The 22,483-nt window shown below is 38.1% G+C and overlaps 1 protein-coding gene across 5 annotated transcripts in view; it reads left to right on the top strand.

Moving 5' to 3' along the window:
• The window catches only part of AOPEP (aminopeptidase O (putative)), a 191,480-nt gene that overhangs the window by 123,601 nt on the left and 45,396 nt on the right, over positions 1-22,483 (top strand). The gene's annotated exons all lie outside the window — the stretch shown is intronic.

The raw sequence follows: 22,483 nt of genomic DNA, 5'->3' as shown, positions 1-22,483 counted from the left end.
TTGTGTAATACCAATGACCTAGATGGCATGTAGATGCTAAGTCTTTTCATTTGTTTTCTCTTGTCCAGGAGCATTGAGACAGGAAGCATTCTTAGAATTATTTTTAGAGTTTTAAAAGTCAACTGTGATTTCCCTATGTAACAGTAATCCCTTGGCTAGACCTGAAAGCAGTACTGTTTACTCTTCAATAGCACCATATGTTTGAAATTTCTTGTTTCATTTTGGTGCCTGTGTTGTTTTTTTTCAAATAAAGTACTCAGAAAATGCAACTTGTGCCGGATTTTCATGTTAACTGGGTAGAGAAGAATGTGGTACCAAACATATTCATTATTCTTCTCACAGTGTGCCTAAATCACAAAGTGGTTTGATTTATTGCTGTCTAGTCTGCACGTGTGAAAGAGCATGTGTAAGATCATGTGGAAAAGGTTACTTTCTTGCTCTCTAATTGTGTTGTCTTTATGACGTCACATTTGCTATGCAGTTAGGAGTCAGTAATTCTGGTTTTCTTCTTAGCTTATATACTGCTTATTGTCCATTTAGGCATTCAGCTGAGAAGTGGGTTATTGCTCCCACTGCACCTTTACACCTCTATCATGGAGCTGCTGCTGTTTTAGTTGGTGTCCCTCTTTCTAAAATAAAAAGAAATTGAGTGCATCAGTGTGTTTCTCTAGCACCTACCATTGCACCTCATTCCATTTGTGGCATTAAAATCTGTGAAATTTGTACAGTGATGATGTCTTAACCATGCATAGGCTGCTGAATTAATAACCTTTACCATCATTTCTTCTACTGTGCAAATGAGGTGTGCTATGTAGAGAGTGTAAGGAGTTTCAAGTTCTGCATCTTTGTAAGCTAAAAATATTCTTATGTAAGTGTTTTTTATGTGTAACACTAAGTTAATATTTGTAAAATCTACTGGATCTGGTAAGTGTGAGAGTTCATGGAGTTTTTGTTTGTTGTTGCTGGTGTTAGGGCAATGACTGATGGCTTCAAGTAAGGGGATTGTGTTCTTTGGGCTACATGTAAGCTTTTCACTATCGTACCTATATCTATGGTGCAGTACAACTTGGTATATCCAAATATATGCTACCTAGTGTCGGACTATATTCCTTTCATCGCTGAAAAGCTAGGGCTTTTCAGCTATCTCTTCTTGAGTTATCTTGATCTATATGTTTCTATTACCATCAAAACTTAGAATAAGCCAAATGCATGAAGTGTTATAAAAATGTCTTTTCAGGGCAGAATAAAAATCTCTTGTGACTCAGCAAATCTGCTATGGAAAAGTTACTTTTGAAGACTAATGAGTTTTACTTGTTCAGAACATTGTGAGTATCTGTTAAAGTTTATAAAAATCTGATTGTGGATGCTGAAACACGAGCTCTGGATTACTCATTTACAGGTACAAAATAAATCTCCCACAGAATAGCTCAGTATTAATTACACAGAAGAAAAACTGGAAAATGAGAGAAGTTGGATCAATATACCATCACCTTCATTATTGTGATTCTAATTATATGTAAAATTTCTAAATCACAGTATGTGAAGTGACCAGTTATTATCAACAATAATATCCTTGAGATTTCACAATGCTTGTTGCTACCCACATGTTGTCTGAGGAGATCTAAGTAGGCAGAGGAAAGGAAAAAAGGAAAGGATAGGTTGGCCAGGAGGGCCAACCCTGTCCTGGGGTGCATCAGGCACAGCATCACCAGCTGGGCAAGGGAGGGGATTGTCCTGCTCTGCTCTCCCCCATCACCTCGAGTGCTGGAGGCAGCTTTGCTATACAAGGAGTGGCTGAGGTCACTTGCTCTGTTCAACCTGGAGAGTAAGAGACTGAGGGGAGACCTCACTGCAGTTACAACTTCCTCATGAAAGGGAAGAGGAGGGGCAGGCACTGATCTCTCCTATGTGACCAGTGACAGGACTTGAGGGAATGGTCTGAAGTTGTGTCAGGGGAGGTTTAGGCTGGATATTAGAAAAATATTCTTCCCCTGAAGGCTGTTTGGGCACTGGAACAGGCTCCCTAGGGCAGTGGTCCCAGCACCAGCCTGACAAGTTCAAGAAGTGTTAGGACAATGCTCTCAGGCACATGGTGTGACTCTTGGGGATGGTGCTGTGCAGAGGCACGGTTTGGACACTGTCCTTGTGGGTCTCTTCTAGCTAAGAGTCATCTGTGATTCTATAATTGTAGAAGAAAACTTAAAGCTCAAGGTTTTCTGTTTGTGTTCAACCTTCCCAGGAAGTACCTGCATTTTTCACTCTGGGTTCTGTTTCTGTGGGAATTTCACAAACAACCCCTGTTGGCCTGTAAAGCACTCCAAAACAGGACACAGAAATAAAGTTGCTTTAAGTTATAGGTAAAGAGAATTTGTCTACTTACATTGCATTTGATTTTAATGTTGGGAGTTGGAGGATGGGAAATAAAAGATGTATGAAGGGAATGTCCCATTGAAGATATCCTTCCTATTTTGGAAGCTAGTTTTTAGTACAAGTGCTTTTCTTTTCCCAGTTTATTGAATTTTTTGCCATCTTGGCTTGGTTAAGAGTGGTTTGGGTGGGTATTTTGCAATGCGGACTCTTTCCAAAGCACTGGCAAAGATTTACAGTAAATCCCAGCTGAGTTTCCCTGAGGGTTTGAGCTGAAATTCTGACTTTCATATTAAATTAGGAATGGTTACAAGACAAGAATTATTTGTGGCTCTTTATGGAGCATGTGACTGAAAAAACAGGCAACAGGGATGAAAATCATTGGTCAAAAATATGGGATACAAAGGGCTCTTACTTATATGACTTGAAGGGCATAGATAAAAAGATAGCCTTTATATATTTAAAATAAAAAATATGCCTCCCTCAGACTTCTTTGTTTTGAGGGTTTCTCCTCAAAAAAGGGCTCCCCCTTTGTTTTCTAAACACCTGAAACTTCATGCAACTATTCCATGTATTTCAACCAGACAATATTTTGGGAGTTGGTTTTGTTTTTTTCTGTTCAGTTGTGTTTTTACAATACTTTTGAATACTTTGGCAAACATCTTCTGCTGTGTGGCAATGACCAAATGTAATTGCTATTCATTTCAATAGCCTTATTTTTATCTATATTGCTGTTTTTCTTTATGGTAGGATGCTGCAGATATTTTTGCTAGTATTTTGGGTCATATCATGAAGGAGAATCATGGCATAAACATTGTCCCATGCCACTCCAGTCAGAAATATCTATTACACTTAGAAATGACCCCTCAAATGCCAATTTTTTTTTGTTTTTTTCAATTCAAAATTGTGCTATGCTTTGAAAATAACTGTGTATTAAGTTTAGATTGACGTGATTAGAGAAAACAGTGTTAAAAATTCTGACAGTTACTCATCTACACTTGAGATTTCTTCATTGATCCTGCTGGATTAATTACTTGCTGGTATCAGGATTAGCATCACTGGGTGCTGAGAGGGAAAAGAAAGATAGAGTGACATAATAGTGGAGTCATAATAGTGTTGCTCTGCACATGGCAAATGTGGTCCTTTTATTTTCCTTTCCTGTCTTGCATCATATCCCATCTGTCTGCATTTCCACATTGGCTCCTTAGCATTTTCCTCTTTACTTTTTAGGGAAGACTTGAATTTCCGCAACCTCGTGTATCCTCCCTTTGCAGAAAAAGAAAATCATGGGAGTGAAAATCCATCTCTAACTAGGGAGTGGTTATAGATATGTTACTCTACTGAATACCTGTGCTTCATCTGATATAAACCGCTGTTAAAGTTAGGTGTTTCTGGTTTGCCTGTGAGACAAGAGAAATTATGAAAGGTTAATGTCTGCTTGTTTTGTGATTTTTTTTTTAATTGAATCAGTGGGAAGCAAATATATTTTCTGTATGGAGCATCTCCATGCTACTACCGATAGACTTGTCCTTCTTTCTTTTCTTTTTGTACCATTATGCATCTGTTCTTGTGGAAAATAATGTTGTCATATAACATGAACTGCAGAGAACTGATTCTTCTGAGTGTGCCTGTTTTTAATGTGATGCAGGATTTTAAGCATTTTTGGATGCATAGAAAGTGCTAAAACTGAATTTTAATTAAATGTCATGGATTCATTTTAGCTTGAATATGAATGAAACCTAATGTAGCTATCTTCACTTAACATCTGTAATAAAAACAGCATCACAGTTTAGAAGTGAAGATTACATGTGGCCAAAAAGTCATATGTTAGTTTCACTCAGTAGCTCTCTCAGTCGTTTTAGATGCTAAAGGAGTCTTCTGAGGACTGATGCTTTTGAAGTAGGCCTTTATGTTACAAAGTAGGCTGATCTAGAGCAGTTTCTGTTTGTGGGATGGTTTTTCTGTTTGTTTGTTCATTTGTTTTGCAGTTTTCTTGTTAGTTTGTGGGCTTTTTGTTTGTTTGATTTATTATTTTTGTTTACCCAAATGGCAATAGAACAACTCTGAAATGTTTACCCAGATTAAATGCTTTTACAGCAGTGTGCTGGCAGTTTTGGTAATTGGACTGGGTTTCTGGGGAGAGCACTGTCTGTAAAGAGGCTTTTGTTTCCTAAATACGGACAAGATTTGCAATAGCTAAAAATTAGCAGTATCTAAAGGTTGCCAAGTGTTTTGGCTGAGGTAAGTAATTCCTTACTCATTCCCAATAGGAATGCCTTCTGAAACAGATAACAAGATAGTTGTATTGCTTAAAGTATTTTTTTATTGTTTCGGCAAAAACCAAGGGTAGGATAGATTTGAAGATACATATGAGCATCTGAGGTTCCGAGTTGACACTCATTCTCTCTGCAAAAGATACAAGGCTGACTTGAAAGGCACTCCCCCTAGAAAGAAAGAAGATCTAGTTTTTAACTTTTTACTCTGGGATTTTTGTTTCAGTGTTGTTGTTGTGGGTCTTTTTTTCTTCAATTGTTTTTTAATGTGTAGCATTCATTCTGGAAATTTGCAGTGACTACAGGGGAGAAGTGAGAGAGGTACAAGGACTGAGTATGTTGTGCCTAAACCAGTCAATGTGAATGCTCTGTCAGAAAGCTCTTTTAAAATTAAACCATTGATAGGTCAATTGACATGGTGCCTGGTAAACTGGGGGAGGGCAAGAGGCAGCAGACTGCCATTCAGCAGGAGCTGCTGACCTTGAAGTGCGTGCAAGAGAAGGTCCACTATGAAGTAGTGAATATTCACAGTCACACCACAAGTAGTTGGGGGAGGGCTGTGAGAAGTGCCTGTTTTTTTACCTCAAAGAGAAGGAAGAAACAGTTTAAGGAAAGTCAGTATGGGATGTGAACCTGAATTCAGGTGGGACCCACACTGTAAGTTTTCAGGGAAGGAAAATGGTAAGACAGGCTTTGTCCCAAATGGAACACCCTACTGGTCTCGTAGGTGCACCGCAAATCCCAGCCTTCATTGTCTTCTGGCTAGTTCACTATCAGAAAATTTCTCCATGAGGTGTTTTGAGTTTTGTGGTCTTTCTAATATCTTGGTTCCCATGCAGAAGCCAAATATTACAATGTTCTTTGACTACACTGCTTTGAGATTAGGTAACAGGGGCTACCTTCTGAAGTCTTTACAAAAACCTCTATCATTGCTTCTGAAAAATCTTAAAAAACCCTTGCTTGCAGGAGCAAGGAGTGCAGGGGCAAAAGACAGCTTAAAGCTGGCAGTAAAAGATAGAATCTGTACATACTCAGATCTCTGATAAAGTGGGTTTTGATTAAGTGCAGGATAAATTATTTAAAAAAGCAAACTGGTTAAACTGGGAGTTCCCATTATTAACACCATAAAATATTAAAAATAGAATTCACAGCAAACAGGATGTCTGTTCATAAGAGTGCAGCTTCAGTTGCCTGGTATTTGTGCAGCTGACCTTCTGTGCTGACATCAGAGAGCAGTGAGGAGCCTCGTGACTGTGAATAAGAGTCCTATTTAATCTGCTCACACCAACATGGTAGCTCATGGAAGGAATGAGCTAGCCTTTAAGTAATAGTTTGAAGAAATTAATTAGTACCTCCAGGGAACAGCACATGCACTGCTTCTGCTCTGTGGTTGACACATGCTTTCTGTAAAGCTTTAGTTTTGCCTCCAGTTGTGGCCAGTGGAACTTTGCAATTTCTTTTTAATAGTAGTGTTAATTTTTTTTTCTCTGATATTAAATTTGGAAGTTGAGTGCCAGGAGTATGGAGGCATTATTCCAATCTACTTGTACCAACTGTATTAACAAACCAATAGTTTTGGGAGATGGGCTGTGCTGCCCCAACAAAAGGATGCAGTGAGCACTTTGTGCATCATGGAGTGAATTTTTCATTGACCATTTACAGCAGAACTATTAAGGAAACACCTTCTTCAGCACCATAGCCAGACAGACATTTCTGTAGTTTGAAGCCTTCACTAGACTGGCTGACATTTTAGCATAGAGAATATTTTATATTCACAATCCCTGCCTATCATGTGATGGCAATGAGAGAATCGGGCTGGTTTTGGAGACCTGCAGCACACAGGCTCTCATTACTGCCATATGCAAATATATTCTTTGTATTCATATTGTTGTGAAATGTGGTCAGCTGTGCCAACTGCACTTAGCTGAAATTAACCTTCTCTATTGTGTTCTTTTCTGTTGCTCTCAAAATTTGCTTCTCTTTTAACTAAAAAGCAAACCGCCCTGTGTTTTATGGAGAAAATTCATTAATGTAGCAAAATACAAGATAAAAAGTATCTAAGAGTTGATACAAATGTTTAAATTTTTGAAATAGCATTGTTGCATAAAAAGGAGATTTAAGACTCAATTTTAAACCCCCTAGAAATAATATTCTTATTTTCTGGTCTTTGAGAGAAACAAGCTGTTTCAAACTCAGGATATCTCAGTACATACATATATTCAATGTTCAGATGACTTTTTCTGAGTAGCTGATTTGGCATTACTTTAAAAGTTTTTAGAGCTCTGTGTTGTATCTGTCAATGTGTATGCCATTTTTCTGAATATTATAGAAAATTATAATCTTGTGTTGTGGAACAATTTCATGTCAGCAGTAGACAAGACATCTTGGAGAATGAATGTGGCAGTCACAAATGGGCCTTCTGGGGAAAGGAAAAAAAGGGAGGTGTAGGTAGAAGAAATTTCTGTTCCTTTATATTGATATTGGTCTCAATTTTGTGATGATTCACTAAGGTTAGTAAATGTGTACATAAAGATCTTCATTTTGGCTCACTGCCAAGTTCTTAGATTTTTGGTTGTGCCTTACTTTCTGATTTTTCTTCCTCTTGCTTTTAAAGGAGAATGCTTGCTCACAACATCAGAAATTCTATTGTGTGTCAGCATACGTATTAATGGCATACTCGAAATAAAAGTTATTTTAAATAGGTATTCCTGGCTTGTATCTCAGTAATTTTTTGCCAAGACATTTGTTTACTGAATCTTTGAAAAGAGAGATATAATGTTCAATTAATTGAAGGAATGTACAACACTCAAATACCACACCCAGCCTGCTTAGGAGGACAGTATGTTTTTTGTGCCTACATGCCCTTGAATAATTAAGGGGCAGGTTTTGGTTCGGTTTCAGTTTATGGTGGAAAAATACAAATCTGAAGCTATTGATTGGGAAGACAAAAGTGTGTATGTGAAAGCGAAATGCTGTACGAGCATATGGTACAAGAAATCTACCTTTCTTAAAGAAATGTAACTATATTTGTGCAATGGGATTGGGGCAAAAAGCTCTTGTCAAGTTTTGATGACCACTCAGACTGGGGGAATCTTTCTCTGAGATTTTATTTATGTTCTTAAAGAAGGCACAGTGTATGTGTACTTGTGATCTGGCTTTCTTCCCTTTTCCCAAAACCAAAAAGAAGTGCTGTGTTTTAAGAGATGTGACTTTACACTTTTAATTTTTTTCATTGTAACTTACCTTTTTGTTTGAAACAGGTAGTTTCAAAAAGAAGTTTGGCAGTGCTGCTTTTTTGACCATGTTGGGAAAGTGTGCTTTATTCCTGTTAAGTCCTTGCTTGGTCCAATTCAAGAATCATGTCTTTCTGTGCCATCTGTATCTCAGCAAAATAAACCAGTCTTGAGGAAGACCTAACATGTTTGGGTCTGTGACAGGAGAGGATGTGTATTTAATTCTGAAAAGGTGGGTTGCTCCACAGCAAATGTAGTTGACACTCACAAAAGGCTTCCTTCGTCACCACGTGATGTACTCACCAGCTGTCCTGGCTCCCTGCCTGTCGAGGTTCACATGCCTGGGTGTGGGCAGAGCGTCACTTACAGCCTGCTTGATCTTTCTACAAAGGTATGCTAGAGGTTCAGTAAACTTTTCTCAAGAGTATAAGGAGGCATCCCACAGCTCAGATGGTTTGAAGGTTAATCATCATGTAGAAGGCCAGGTCCTTAGGTGCATGAGGCTGTGCTGAGGGTGTGGGCATGGTTTGCGTTTCTCCTTGCTGACTCTGAAGCCATAACAGAGCCAGCCTGCCATGATCTCCTCGCCTAATCCCTTTTGCTGTGAACAAGGAATAGTAATTCTTAAGGTGATGCTCTGCCACAATCATACCAGCATGGAGTATGTTGAAGCTCCTCACTGCAACTAATGCTGAAAGACTGGAGCTAGAAGCTTTTTAGTATGTTTTTGAGTCCCTGTGTTACCAGTTTATGTGTGCTGAAGTGATCAGGTTGATAAGTTTCTTGACTCCAGAGGGAAACATTAAGAGAAATAGAAAAGTGAGCTCTTTCATATGTTCTGGCCGGAAACTGTCACAAAACTACAGTTTTTTTATCTTCCGTGTGTTTATCTACAGGACAGTGAAAAACTACAAATACCGCATTGTAATCAGCAATACACTTCACTGATGGTAGGTTTATGTAGGAAATTAGCAGGCACTTGTCTGTCCTGGATTGATAGTAACTTGGTTGTGTTGTAATGGGTCACTTGGACCACCCCTTCTGCTTAAATGTCAGTAGATACTTATTTTGTTTCCAAATGACAACCTTTATGAAAAGAAGAAGGTGATTAAAATCATAAACCTTAATCTATTCACGATTCAACAAATTTGATTTTTTGTGTCAGAAGCTCTGCTTGACTTCTCATTTTTGTGTGTACCAGGGTTCTACACATATGAGCACAAAGCACAGACTGTTGCATGCTTCTGTGAAGCAGAGTTCCCAAAAGAGTAAAAGTAGATTTTCTAGTCCAAACATTATTTTGCCTTTTGTTGGTTAGTTACACATTTTAATATTGGGCCAGTTTCAAATCTGAGCAACATAGTTCTGTAGCAATGTTCTATTCATAGGGTTTAGTACTTAAGCAAGCTCTTCACAGGCATGTGATGTCCATGTCCACAGTAGTGTGCAGTGTCAAGTGGGGTGAAAGACCGAAGGATTGAAGAGCTCAGATTTAGCTGAAATCAGTGGAAATTTTTACAAAAGTGGTATGCACACAATCATTGTTCTGAGAATTAATTAATGTTAGCAGATCTAGTCTTTAACATTATTTTTTGTTGGTTTAAGTTTATTTTGAGTTTGGATTTTAAACTTGAAGACCTGATTAAAACATGTATGTCCATCAGCTGTGATGGAGGAATACTATATGTTTTGAATGAAGCATTTTTGGTTAGTCCCATGCTACATTTAACCTCAGTGGTTCCATGTTTTATATGCTATTTAATGAAGCTAGAGTACAATACTCCATCAAACAAAAAGCCACATGTGCTCTTGGAATGAATCTATACTAGTTTAAAATAAAGGCCACTACATGTATTTTCTCTGATGAAAATGTGAACAGGTATAACTTTGTGTAACCTGAAGAATGCAATGGTACTGTACTGGTGTAAAGCAACACAGAACTGGTGATCTACAGCAGCTTACAGAGAAGCTCAATAGTTTTGTGATTGTTTCAGTTCAGTTACATAAATGTTCATACAACAGTGGCATGACAAGTAATTGTCTGTTTTAAAAGGTACTGAAAGAGTAATTTAATGTGCAAATCTGTTAACTATTGTTTTACCTTTTAGAGAAATTCAGCTGCATAAATAGGAAATTGGCTGAGTCTTTTCAGTAGTTCACTGCAGGTTCAGTGTTAGTGCCTTTCAAATCACTGTGGTTAAGTGTAAGGAATTTAGATTGTCCTGAGCCCGTGTACAGTATGTATAGATAGAATGTCTGCACCCAGCAGTGTCTGAATCTTCTTCCACAGTGCAGCAATACCACTTCATTTAGCAATCTGAAAAAGATCCGTTTAGAGAGATTAGTGAAGGATAACAGAGGGTGGGTTTGTCGAGCCACATTACTGCAGTATGTGTGGAGGAATAGTAATGCTTAGTGACTTGCATTACTTTTCATATTTCTTTACAGATGTGGTCAGTACTTGGCTTTCACAGAAATAAAATTTGGTGTAAAGATATTTTTTAGCAAGTTTTCTCCTGCTGACTTTTGTTGAGACAATGACTCAAGAGTTCTTCTGCCACAATGTTTATTTTGTCATAGCTGTTGTTATCTACAATGAAGGAACTTTCCTGAGGAGATTCCTCTGGGCTTTACCTTTTGCAGATGACACAGTGCAGCTCTATGTAAGGTTAGGAGGGGAAACTATGGGTCTTCTGCATCCATAACTGCATGATGATCCTCAGTGAAGTAGGCAGTTCTGTGTAAGAGCCTTGTCATACTTCCCATCCCCTGAGTGGAAGAGTTGTGTGAATGGCCTCTCAGATACTCTGTGCAAGTATCTCTGTTCACTAATGGTTCCCCACTAACTGTTAGATGGGATATTTTATGGAACTCATAGAGAATGAAATCTAAAAGGACCTAGTTCTTCTAAAACTATTAATGCATGCTGACATTAGAATTTTTAATAAATTTTATTGGACCCAGTACAGTCTCATTTGTATATTGTCAACGGGTAGGTTTCAGGGGGTTTGTTTACAGGGGTTTTCTAGGTTTGTTTTTTTTTCTTACTTATTATTAGAAAGATTTGCATTCATTGAGTAGTAACCTTGTTATTCAGGGTGACTTGCTCCAATTCTCTTCTTTTGAGCTGCTGAATACTAACGGGCAGATAATTTCCCACATTCTGTATTCCTCTCTTTTTTGGGCAGGATGGCATTGCATGCACAATACAGGATTTCAAGGCATGATCTTACAGCCCCTGGATTTCAGGCTAGGCTGAATTCTTTAGACTTAAGATCCTCTAAGGCATATAAATGTGAATAGCTGGTAGTTTCTGCTTCAGTTGGTTTGAGATGTTACCCTAGCTGCACACAGGTTTTTCTCTCCTTTCTTCTTACGTCCAGGCACTGGGCTATCACCACACTTCCCTAGCACTGTTACCCGAGAAGAGGTTAGATATGAAAATTGAGTCCTCTACCACTTTGTAGCTTTGAATGGCAACCACAAGGTCACTTACACTGAATGTTTTATCTAAATTACATGTCATTCTTTCTTACCCTTTACCCTTTTCCTTAATTATAATTTCTTACAATGATATATTTTCTTCAAGGACATTCCCATCTGATTTCGGAGGAGAGGAAGAAAGCTGATCAGCTTCCAGGAAATTCCTTTGGTAAAGCAGGGGCTGGGCTTGTGATATTGTGGTGTTAATAGTTGCTCTTCAGAGATTTTATGGATGCTGTCTTTCATCTCCTGAAAGGATTGAGATAATTTTAGTCTTGCTTCCTATCACATATGCTCACATAAAGCTAATTGCAATGTATATGTGTTTAGCCCCATATGTTTTCTCTAGTAACCTGGCTTATTTTAATCAAGTATGACAGAAAGACAGATGTCAAAGACAACTAATAGAGTAAATACTAGCAAGAGAAAGGAAGGAGACTCAGTAAATCATGACATTGAAATAGAGCTTGTGATTTGTTAGACACAGGTCGTCTCTCTCTCTGTAAAAAGGTCCTAGAAGTATCTGAATAAACTTCAGAGTTGACAGTCAACCACAGGATACACATCAAGGGGAAACATGGACTTCATTGTTTCTTACGCTTCTGGAATAACATAGTTTGGCTGCATGATGCTCCATCGTGGTACAGCAAAGCTCTTGCTTGTGTGACCTTGTATCATTCTCATACAGTAGTGCCAAAGGTACAAGTAGGATGTTGGGTGAAACTTGTAAGCAGGAAACAGGATGTGCATGTTAATTTCTCCTTTTGATGCTGATGAACAGAGTGCTTTTAGACAAAATAATTCCCTTTAGATTTTCTACAATTAACTCAACAGAAACACACAATATGCTCATTTCCAGTGTACAATCTGTAGACTTCTGCCCCTGAATGGGCTGGTTGGCCATACATTCACTGGTATTATCTTCCAGCCTCAGAGATCGATCCATTCTCTCCTGCACTTTGTAGTACTTTTTCAGGAGTGATTCACATGAGCATAAAAATATAGAACATTTTTTAAAGATGAACATTGAAGATCATTCAAAATTCTTGATATTGTAATCATGGTTTGTACTGCACTGCAGTTACTGCATGCCCAGTTGTATAAGGGAAATGTACAGTTCTGTTTGTTGTGATGTTAGCAACTTGGTGCTCTTGTTTCACTACAGTGTGTCATGAACAAGGCTTCCTGATGTATCTTGTTTTTTCACACTTTCAAACGGGATAACAATGTGATCAGGAAAGCTGTGTATGATAGGACAAATACAAAGGTAGTAAGTACATTTTGATTAGGTTTTCAGATTAATTAATGGGCTAACTGTTGAAATATCTTGCAAGAGGATTGAAGGGAGTACAAAATCTGCCAGTAATATATTTTCTAACTTTTCTTTGTGAATAAAAGTCCAAGGAAGGTCATATCAGAGGCGCATGGGCTATTCTTTCAGCATTCTGAAAACGACAGGTTTTGTCTTTTGTTTTTCCAAAAATTAAGTTATACTGAGTGTGCTATATTCATTTAGACAAAGTCAGTGTTGAACTCCACTCAGGTTGTCCAGTCATTTTTATAGTCACGCTTGCTGTCTCCAAAGCTGGATTAAGAGTCCTGAGTCAATTTCAAAGGATGCTGCTTGGTCTCTCCCACAGAGTGCATGTGAAAAAATACTGCTAACTGGACAGAAGTATTCTTTTCCAGACTGTCTTACACAATAATTTAAAATACAGGTGGAAACTCATCCCAGCTTGTTTAGGTACCTTACTTCCCTCATAATCTAGTACTTGGCAGCAGTCAAATTTACTGTGAGTGCATTATTAGTTAAGATGAATTAAACTTTGGTAAGGAAGCAGAACCTATTTTTTAACTCACCTAAAAGTAAACAGAAATAGTTTATTTTTTTATTTATTTTTGATTCACCTAGTTTGCTGATGTATAGTTTAAAATGCTATGACAAGTGTAGTTTATTTTACTTAATTTCCTACTTGGGAGAAGCCTGATCAGACAGGGCTGTTTCTGTATTACTCTTACTAAATTTTAGAACTCTCTGTTTCCCTGCCATGAACTTTGGCATATGATGAAAAAGAAGAGACTGAGCCAAGACAATATTCCTAGTGACTCTGGGTAAAACAACTGACAGCCCATCATAGCAGCAATATAGATGTCTTGCATTATTTGTGTGGGCAGAGCAAATTGTGGTGATCTCTTTGCTCCACCCAAAAGTACAGTGGCCTTTGAAGCAGCTTCTGTTTGACTTCATACACAGCCTTAAAGGACAGAAAAATCTTCATTCTTACAATTGGCAATTGCGTTAACTCTGTTCCAAGATTCTTCTGGTGCTGATTTGCACCTTTCTCTGGCATCTTACAGATAAGGAAGAAAATACTGTTTTTCTGTAAGTATTTTGCTGTAAGGTACATATATGCATATGGTTGGTATGTGCCTACATGCCTAGCAACTCTGAAGGTTTTTACTCTCAATTTTCAAGAGGCCCATCTGGCTATCATGAATTTTGCAGCTGTCAGCAAGAGCAGATCAATGACCATTTAAATAAGATGAACTCATTCTATTACCTGACCCCTGGGTAAGGTTTCATGGTATTTTCCATGTTAGCAAACTTTCAGAATTGTCAGAGCTTACAGGCCATTCTTTCATAAGTATGAATCACCTGTCCAAGTTTCCTTACAGAAATTGGAGAAATAAGTTGTTTGAAAAACTTGCCACAGCCCTCATTGTGGTATTCCGTGGTATGAACCATTAAACTCTTTAGAACAAGGGAGAAAGGAACATCAGAAAGGAGTTGTCTCCAATGCTTTCATTCGCTAGGAATCTGGTAGGCACAGGAAACATAACAAAGATTTGAGGTTTGCAGTCACGATCTGTCCCTCTATTTGTTTCTGTTGGCCTTCTTCTTTTTTTCTCTTTCTTACTTTTTTTGTCTCTTTGCCTCTCTGTCCTAATATTCTTCTCCCCTGTAATATGCAAATAAGATGTGAAGAATGGCTTCTTTAAATCAATCCTTGTATTCACCACAAAAGCACCCTGTAGTGATGTCAGCTGGCACGTTCTGAGTGCAGTATGCTGTATTGCTTTGCAGGCCAAGAGGTTGTGCAATCATCATGATCTCTGTTGTTTTATTTTACACCCTGTGTACCACATAAACTCTCTTCTAGCTGCTGAGGGTGAGTCCTTCAAAGACCAAGCTCTGATTTCTGAAGTCAGTGGGAAGAAGAAGAGGCTATAGATGCCTCCCCTTCTTGCAAATGAAGAGAAACAGTACTTCTGCAGGAGTGCAAGAAGAATCTTGGTGAGGCCTGGTGCCATTTTATGGAGTAGCTGCATCTGTTGTGAGAGCTATTGCACATGGTGGTATGATGCACCCTGTGTTGGAAGATTTTCAGCTTTGACTGTGTAGTTTGGCAATATTTTCCATATTGCAAAGAGTGATGTGTAATGCTTCTAAAAGTAAAATACATGGAAGAAAATCAATCTCAAAACTAAATTTTAAAATATTTACTCAATTCCTGTTGAATGTGTTTAAGTGATTGTCTGAAGAATAGTTTGCTCTCTGGCAGGGATTTTGAGAGAAGCCTGAACTATCTAGCAGAGAGAACCATTTGGCAAATGCAAAGTAACAAGCAACTTTTTATTTGCTGTTGTAAAAGACTGTGGTTGGATATTAGTTTGTGATTTTAGAAGTGATATGGTGCCAATGAGTTAGGTATTGGAAGTCTATGCCCTTCTTCACTCTCCTTTGCAATGCACATCTTAAAATTTGTATTGATCATATGTGAAGAATTTTTTTCTTCGAAGTTACACATCTAATGTGAAAGACTGTCTTGTGTGAATTGCTTTTGAATATCACCATGAAACTATTTCACTGAATATACAAGCTTTAGGGTAGGAGATGTTAATATAGTCCTTAATTTCTGAAAAAATTCATCATGAAGAAAAGAAATTTTACAGTGCCCATTAAGACTTTTCACAACACATTTTTGTGCAATACCCCCATTTTGCTACATCTTAAGCATATTAGTTTTGGATTGATGCCAAATTTATACCCAGTATTGCGAGTGTACACTGGGTAATATTGTTCAGCCTGACAGCAGTAGAAGTGGTATCAGTGTTTCCCTTTTGTATTCAGGTAATCCAAAGTCTTTCACATACTGAGAATCTGTTCTTAATTCTTACATTGGTAGGAGCCAAAGGCAATGTAGAGCTGAGCCTATAGAGTAGCTCAATACATCATAAAATTTTCTACTTTGAAACAGTGTTTTTTTAAGAAGGAAGAAAAGGCAGAAGATGCATCTGCATCCATTGACTTATTTATAGACCTTTTTTTTTTTAAAGTATGTGCTGTATCCATTTTCCAAGTAACATTGATTTCAGCCCTAGAAGAGACTTGCGGGTTAGGTGGAAGTAAAGTACAGCCCTGAGTATTTTAACACAAAAAATGAGTACTTTCAAAGACAAGAATTTAAATATACTCAATATTCACACCACCTCTTAAGCTCAGGCATGTACTATCTTGAAATAAAGTGTGTTGCTTAGAAGTTGCATGGTCTTGTCATTATCTCTTTATCCCTCCTGCAAAGAACAGTCATTGTTAATTTTAGCTCCTTTTACGATTCTTTGGCTTTCCTGGCATCTTTTTTGGCGTCTAAGCTAACTCTTTATCTGCTTTGTATAAATATCCAGAATATGCCGAAAAAGTCTGTTTATGCTGCAGTCTCAACATTAACTGCTGCATTTAGACAAAAATAACTCTTTATTTTACCCTGAAGCAGTGTTTCAGTTGTCTACCAGAACTCCATAGTCTAGTTGCAAGATGTCAAGCACTTTGATGCTCAGCAGAAAAATCTTCAGTCATCTCCTCAACTGCAATCAACAGCCAGTGATCTCTGTGGTAGAATTTGACATGCGCATAGCAGAATGGCATCATTGTGGCACGTGTGAAATGTGTGTCAGCTTGTGTCCACCCTTCAAGTTGAGACATAAATAAAACTGTATGTAATTTGTACTGTAGGAGAGATTTAGATTACCCCTCAGAGTATGGTGGTACTCTGGTCAAGTATAGCTAGCATGTGCTCAGAGCAGAAACCTCTGGGGAAAATGTCAAAACTTTTGCTGAATACTTTGGTTTAGGACTTTGATTTTAGACAGAAGGTACTGGGGTGGGTAGGTAGTGGAATAACATTGAGTGGAAAAACTCATGGAAAAATTATTCTTCAATTTAGGTTGCCTAGGACAGGATGAAGCAACTACTTTCCTGTGGCCTCAGTGAATGCCTGAAGTGAAGTGAAGCAGAGCTGTTCCCAGGAGCTGTGTCCAGGGGTCTGCACCTGGCTGCACTATAGGGGCATGTTCTCCTGAGAGGTCTATAATGCAACCTCAGCATCTCCCAGGCAGAATATTTGATAGAATCTGTTTCCCTTGTGCTTAGGCAGCAGTACAGTATAAATCACCATTGTCCCTATTTGTGTTCTTAGCTGGTTTCTTTAAAGCAAAGAACACCAAAAGGAAATGCTACATATAAGCTAAATTCTGGAAGAATCTAACTTGATTCTGGCTTTGTCTTCTTAATAGAAAATGTACCAAGACAGCAATATTTTCTTGCTTCAATCTCTCCTTTTTCTCTTTTTTTTCTTTTTAAAAAAAAAAAAAAAAAAGGCAGCAAACCACAGAACTGTTTAACTAGCTCTAATAGTGTACTTTTTGCAATAATGTCAGAGCACTTTGGTCATAGGATCTGTGCTGCAGCAGTGAGTTCAATCTGATCAAAGGATGTTCAATGGGGTATTTTAGTTTACTCCTTTTAGGTGTACTTTCTGCCATGACAAAACATAACAGATCATCTGTGACACAGGCAGTCGGTGGGTAGTAATGCCATCCTGAAATGCATCTTAGTTGTAGGTGAATGATGTCTGACCTTTCGTTGTGTGATAATGTTGTATGAAGATAAAAGGCAAAAAAATTGTAGTTTTATTACTGATCATTCAGCATGTGTGGCCCAAGAATTTTTTAAAAGTTCCTTAAGGTTCTTATGGTTTAGTTGTTCCTGTGAGAACAGACAGTGTTTTCATGGCTTGTGTTCCTTTGCCTCACAGGCTGAACAGCATAATATTACCCACTCTATTCTATGGCTTTTTCTTTCTTGATGTGTAACATTATGGTTTGGCTAGTGTGTATTATTTCAAAATTCTTTTTGCATAGAGAATGTCTATAAAAGAGAGTGTGGAAGATGTGTTTTGAGTACCAATCTGTTCGACTTTAAGCACTGGAAAACACTCCTGTCCAGAGCGTGACTGTTAAGCAGTGTTTCATAGTTCCAGCTCTGTTCTGATGTCAAATATGAAGACCCATTCCTGAATTATTTCTTTGTTCCTCTCTGTGTTACTGACACAAAATGCAGTTTGATGTCAATGACCCTAGTAGCAGCAATGACTTTGGGAAACAACTTCCATTTTATTCCATATTTTAGAGTTCTTCTTGCTGCAGATGTAGGATCCCCCTCAGTTTGGTCTGCTTCCCCTTTGTCATAAAACAAAAACCAAAAAACCCCAAATAGCAACAACAACAAAGAAGGAAAAATTTTGGTTTTTCTCAGTGTTGCTTGGGCTGACAGAAACCACCAGGGTTTTCCCTATCTCTTGGACTCTTTCCTTATAATGGAGAGATTTCTTTTTTTTCTTTTGGCCTGAATATGGTTGTGCTAGAACCTGAGGACAGATGCCTAAATCATTCTCTGCTGTCTTCAGCTGACACTGTGAAGTATTTAACTGTGACTACCCTGGTGGTAAGGTAAATGGAACTGTAATATTTTCTGCTTGAAAAAAGGGGTTTGATTTTGATGATGCAGAGTGTTGTACCTGAAATTCTAGCCCATGAAAAAGAGTGGTAGCCCAAGTGAGTTGGCATTGGAGCCTTTTGCATCTGGAGTGGTTAGTGGATTCCAGGTTGACACTAGAAATCACCATCTCCGTGTGTTCTTGAATGTGCTTTGTTGTTTGAACTTTATGGACACTTGACTGCATTTTATATCAAAACTTGCTGGTTTTTAAATGAAATGTAGTGCTCAGATTATGCACTGTTCTTGACTACACCAGACTGTTGTTGGTTTAGTTGCTGTTTCTTTTTGGAGTGTGATGAGAGGAGAGTAGGGTTTGCTTTATGTATGAACATTCGTTTTCTATTTTCAAAATCTGAGATTGGTGTAAATTTAGGAGTTGCTGGTTTTGGTGCTGCCTTATCTGAGTCATCATGTCTAAGCAGTGTTTTGCAGTAAAGTTGTCAGCAGGGGCCATCAGCTTCCTTTCCTTTCCTATGTAATTGACTATGATAACTTTGAATACGGTTGTTTTGTTTTGTTTATCAGCCTTCAAAATACTAATTTACTACTTTGGGAAGATGTGAATACTTCTAAATAATTTCAAATTCGCTTGTATTTTTCCTAAACTCTTAATCCTTTACATACATAGTAAATCACACATCAACACAAAATTGCTGCTGTGTTTCAGTTTCACTAGAAGAAACTAATTTTCACATGTTACAGGGGAGACAAGCTCCACCATGCCATATGAATGTTTTAGAAAGGCAAGGAAACAGCATTTGAAACAGATGCTGTAGTAGAGTTGGTCATTGTGCCCACCCAGAACTTCAAGAGCTTGATGATCCACTAGTTTTGTGGTTGTCACTGAGAGATGGCAATGTAACTGGGACGTGCAACTGTGCCTTTTTGTTGGCTTCATGATAAGAAAAGTTGCCCTATCAGAAGATGTCTGCAACATCAAGAAAACATTATTGTTCTTTTAGACATACTTATTCTGGTCAGTATGAAATTATAAGTAACCTCATTATTTTGTGTCAAAGTGCTAGTTGCAGGGCCAGACATCTGCTTTTTAACTGCTGATTCAAGCAAATAGTAGCTGCTCTTAGCAACTGAATTGCCAAACCTGTTTTAGAAAGAATTATAAAGTTTCCATAGCTTCAAAGTTTTATTGGCAGTCTTAGTAGCTCACAGTATTTCTTTTCCTCTCTTCCCACCACGTAATCATGAAGCTAAATCTATTTCTGGCTACTTTCAAGAGGTATTAAAAATTATGGTTCTAGTTTGCAGCCAGGGTTTATTTAAGGAAAAGGACAGGCAAATTTGCCTTCAGGGTACTTGCATAAAATCTCTTTGTTTCTTCTCTTTTCTTTCAAGCTTCTCATTAAGTCTTTGAGCGCCATGACAAGGTCAGAAGGCAACCTAGAAATAAATCAAGTTATGGAAGAGCATTACTGAATATTTAAAAATATCTTCTTTGGCTCCTAATTGTCGCTGTTGAGCCGCTAGCAGAGAGAAGAATCCAGTTCTCAGTGGCAAGAAGGAAAGACTTTTATTGTTTTGATTTCATCATATATATAGAGTTTTCAAAGGTCACCCAGATTGGTCAGTCAGAAGCCTTCCCCTAGGCCTGATTGGCCAGGCCTGCACCGTCCAAGTCTTGGGACACTGTTTTTAATAACATCCAAACTTTATCTTTATTTATAAAACACAAAAGGAGTTCTCATGGGAAAGACCTGTGCTAGCCACACCTAATTGGCTTGTATTTTTAAACTTACTTTTGTTAAAGTCCTGCTGTGTTGTTGTTGAATAAAATATAAAGGTTGCAGCCTCTTCAGACTCTGAGGTGTGGATATTCCTGAAAGAGTTTTCCTCAATCATTATGAGACTGTTGAGCTGAGGAGTAGATTGTATTTCAGAGATTGTAACAAATACTACTGGTTCCAATATCATATGTATTTCATTAAAAGTAAGTAATACAATGCAGAGTATTCTCACTGTGTTGCAAAATAAGAGAACACTGTGGTTATACTTCTTTTCAGATTCCAGGTTAAAATTTTTACCTGTTTCAGGTTTGGTTCTTTTCCCTCAGCCTAATACTGCCTCAGGTGGAAAGTAACATTTGTATGCTTTTGACTACTGTTGGTCATATTAGGATGTATCAATGCATTTCTGAATCTACAGTCCCTTAAATAATCCTGTTGGGTAAATGTGTGGTGTTCTGAGGGCATAGTTTTGTGATGTGGCATTAATGATTTGTATTCAACAGACATAAAATTAGAAGACAATTAGTAATGGGTACAAATTGAAAGAGGGGAAAATTAGGTTAGATTGTAGGGAGAAATTCTTTACTGTGAGGGTGATGAGACACTGCCACAGGTTGCCCAGGAAGGGTGCAGATGCCCCAACCCTGGTAGTGTTTAAGGACAGGGTGGATGGAGCTCTGAGCCACCTGGTCTTGTGGGTAGTGACCCTGCCTTGGCATGAGGCATTGGGACTAGATGGTCTTTAAGGTGCATTCCAACCCCTTAACATTCTATGATTCTATGACTTGAATGAACTTAGAAATGCAGCTTTTGTTTTGTTATCTTTACATAGAGATAATAAGAGTCATGTAGAACCATGTTCAACTGTGGCATAAAAGCACTGTAGAGAGGAATGACCACTTCTAAAGAAGTGATTGTGTGTTCTCTGACTGTGTGTTCTGCATGATCATAGCTCACATATACAGCTCCGAAGCAACTGAAAGGGCACCTGAGCCTGACCTAACAGAAAACAGGGACTTTGTTTCATGTATTCTCAAGTGATTTGGTTGCTAGATTAATACCTACTTGTCTGGCCGCTGACTTATACAAGAATTGCAGTCATAGAAGGAATCCAAAAAGAGATGCTTTTGAACCTAATTTCAGCAAGTTAATGTGGCCTTACCCTGATAATTGTACTTTCTATTTCTGCTGAATAGGCTGGTGCAACAAAAGGGAGCTAGAATGGGGTAAATGGGAATTATAAAAACAATGCTAAGTAAGATTTGTGGTCCTTTGGAGAATCAGAGTGACCAAATGGTTTGGAATGGAAGAGTCTCTAAAAGGTCATCTAGTGCACCCTCCTACCATGGGCAGGGACATCTTCAGCTAGATAAAGAATGTCACTGCTTCCTACACTTGCATCTATCTATTTGCTGTCAACTGGTGTCTTAATGAGCTTATTGAGTGCTCATCACACAAATGTGAGGTCAAGCCAAACCTTTCCACTGGGGTCCAGCTTTAGTTTTAAAGTCAAAAACAGGACTGAGGCTTTGCCCAAAGTTTCTGTACTGTGCACCAAATCTATGGTTCTTGTAGGGAGATCCCTTGTGGATAGGTTGTGTGGGGTTGTGCCAGCTTTCCTGTAAATAGGCTCCTAAGAGCAGAAACCCTTCCTTCTTGCCAGCGTAATAAAGTGCAAGAAAAAGACCTGACTGTATGTTTCCATTGTGCAGAAGGTTTCTGCGGCTCCTTGTTTTCTTAGAAATAAATAGTTTTACTGTGACATAAAGCAACTTGATAGAACTTTGAGGACTTGTTGGAATTATTGCAGCTCATTTTTCTGAGAGGGAAACTTCTGTTAACTTCAGGTGTTATGAAGCGTGATATAATTTTGACATGGAGAGAAAGCCGTGGTCGTGGAAGCAGTAGGCTAACTTTATCATCACGGCATGTAAAATTGCCCTGGTGGGGCCTTTTTTATATAGTTCCTTTGATCTTGTCTGTGTTTTGGTCTGACCACAAACACTGCATTTAGTCATGGCTGTGAATGATCTGAAAGATGATGTGATTGTCATGGGATTAAATTACTCACTGAGGTTTGCAATGAATGAATTCTGGATCTCTTGCTTGCAAATAAGGTTATTTCTCTGAAAATACAGTTGAAAGCATAGAGTATATGACATTTTTATCTAGTTGCAAAAATTTGACTACCTGTTTTAATCAGAAATCAAGAACTCTTTGGGATCACACTGGAAAGTGCTATAGCATGCCTCTGTAAAAGCACCGTGTCTAGTTCTGTCTTGTTAAACATGTTTTTGTGTTAGTAATATTACCTACACCAAGACAATGTTCTTTTTCCTTGGTAAAATGAAAAATGTATTATTTCCAGGAAGGCACAGGTTAAAAAGATACCTGACTGTCTTGTTCACTGTGTAATAAGCAGGGGAAGTAATTTTACTTCATGCCAGTTGCAGAAGTATTTTCCATGAATGAATATATTCTCTGAATTTTCAGACATTAGGTAATAGTATCTTTTCCTGTTTGTTTTGGGGGGTTAAAGAGTAATTT

The sequence above is a fragment of the Lichenostomus cassidix genome, chromosome Z, assembly GCF_008360975.1.
Source record: "Lichenostomus cassidix isolate B80296 chromosome Z, HeHo_3.0, whole genome shotgun sequence".
Lineage (NCBI taxonomy): Eukaryota > Metazoa > Chordata > Aves > Passeriformes > Meliphagidae > Lichenostomus > Lichenostomus cassidix.
This window is presented reverse-complemented; position numbering and strand designations above follow the sequence as displayed.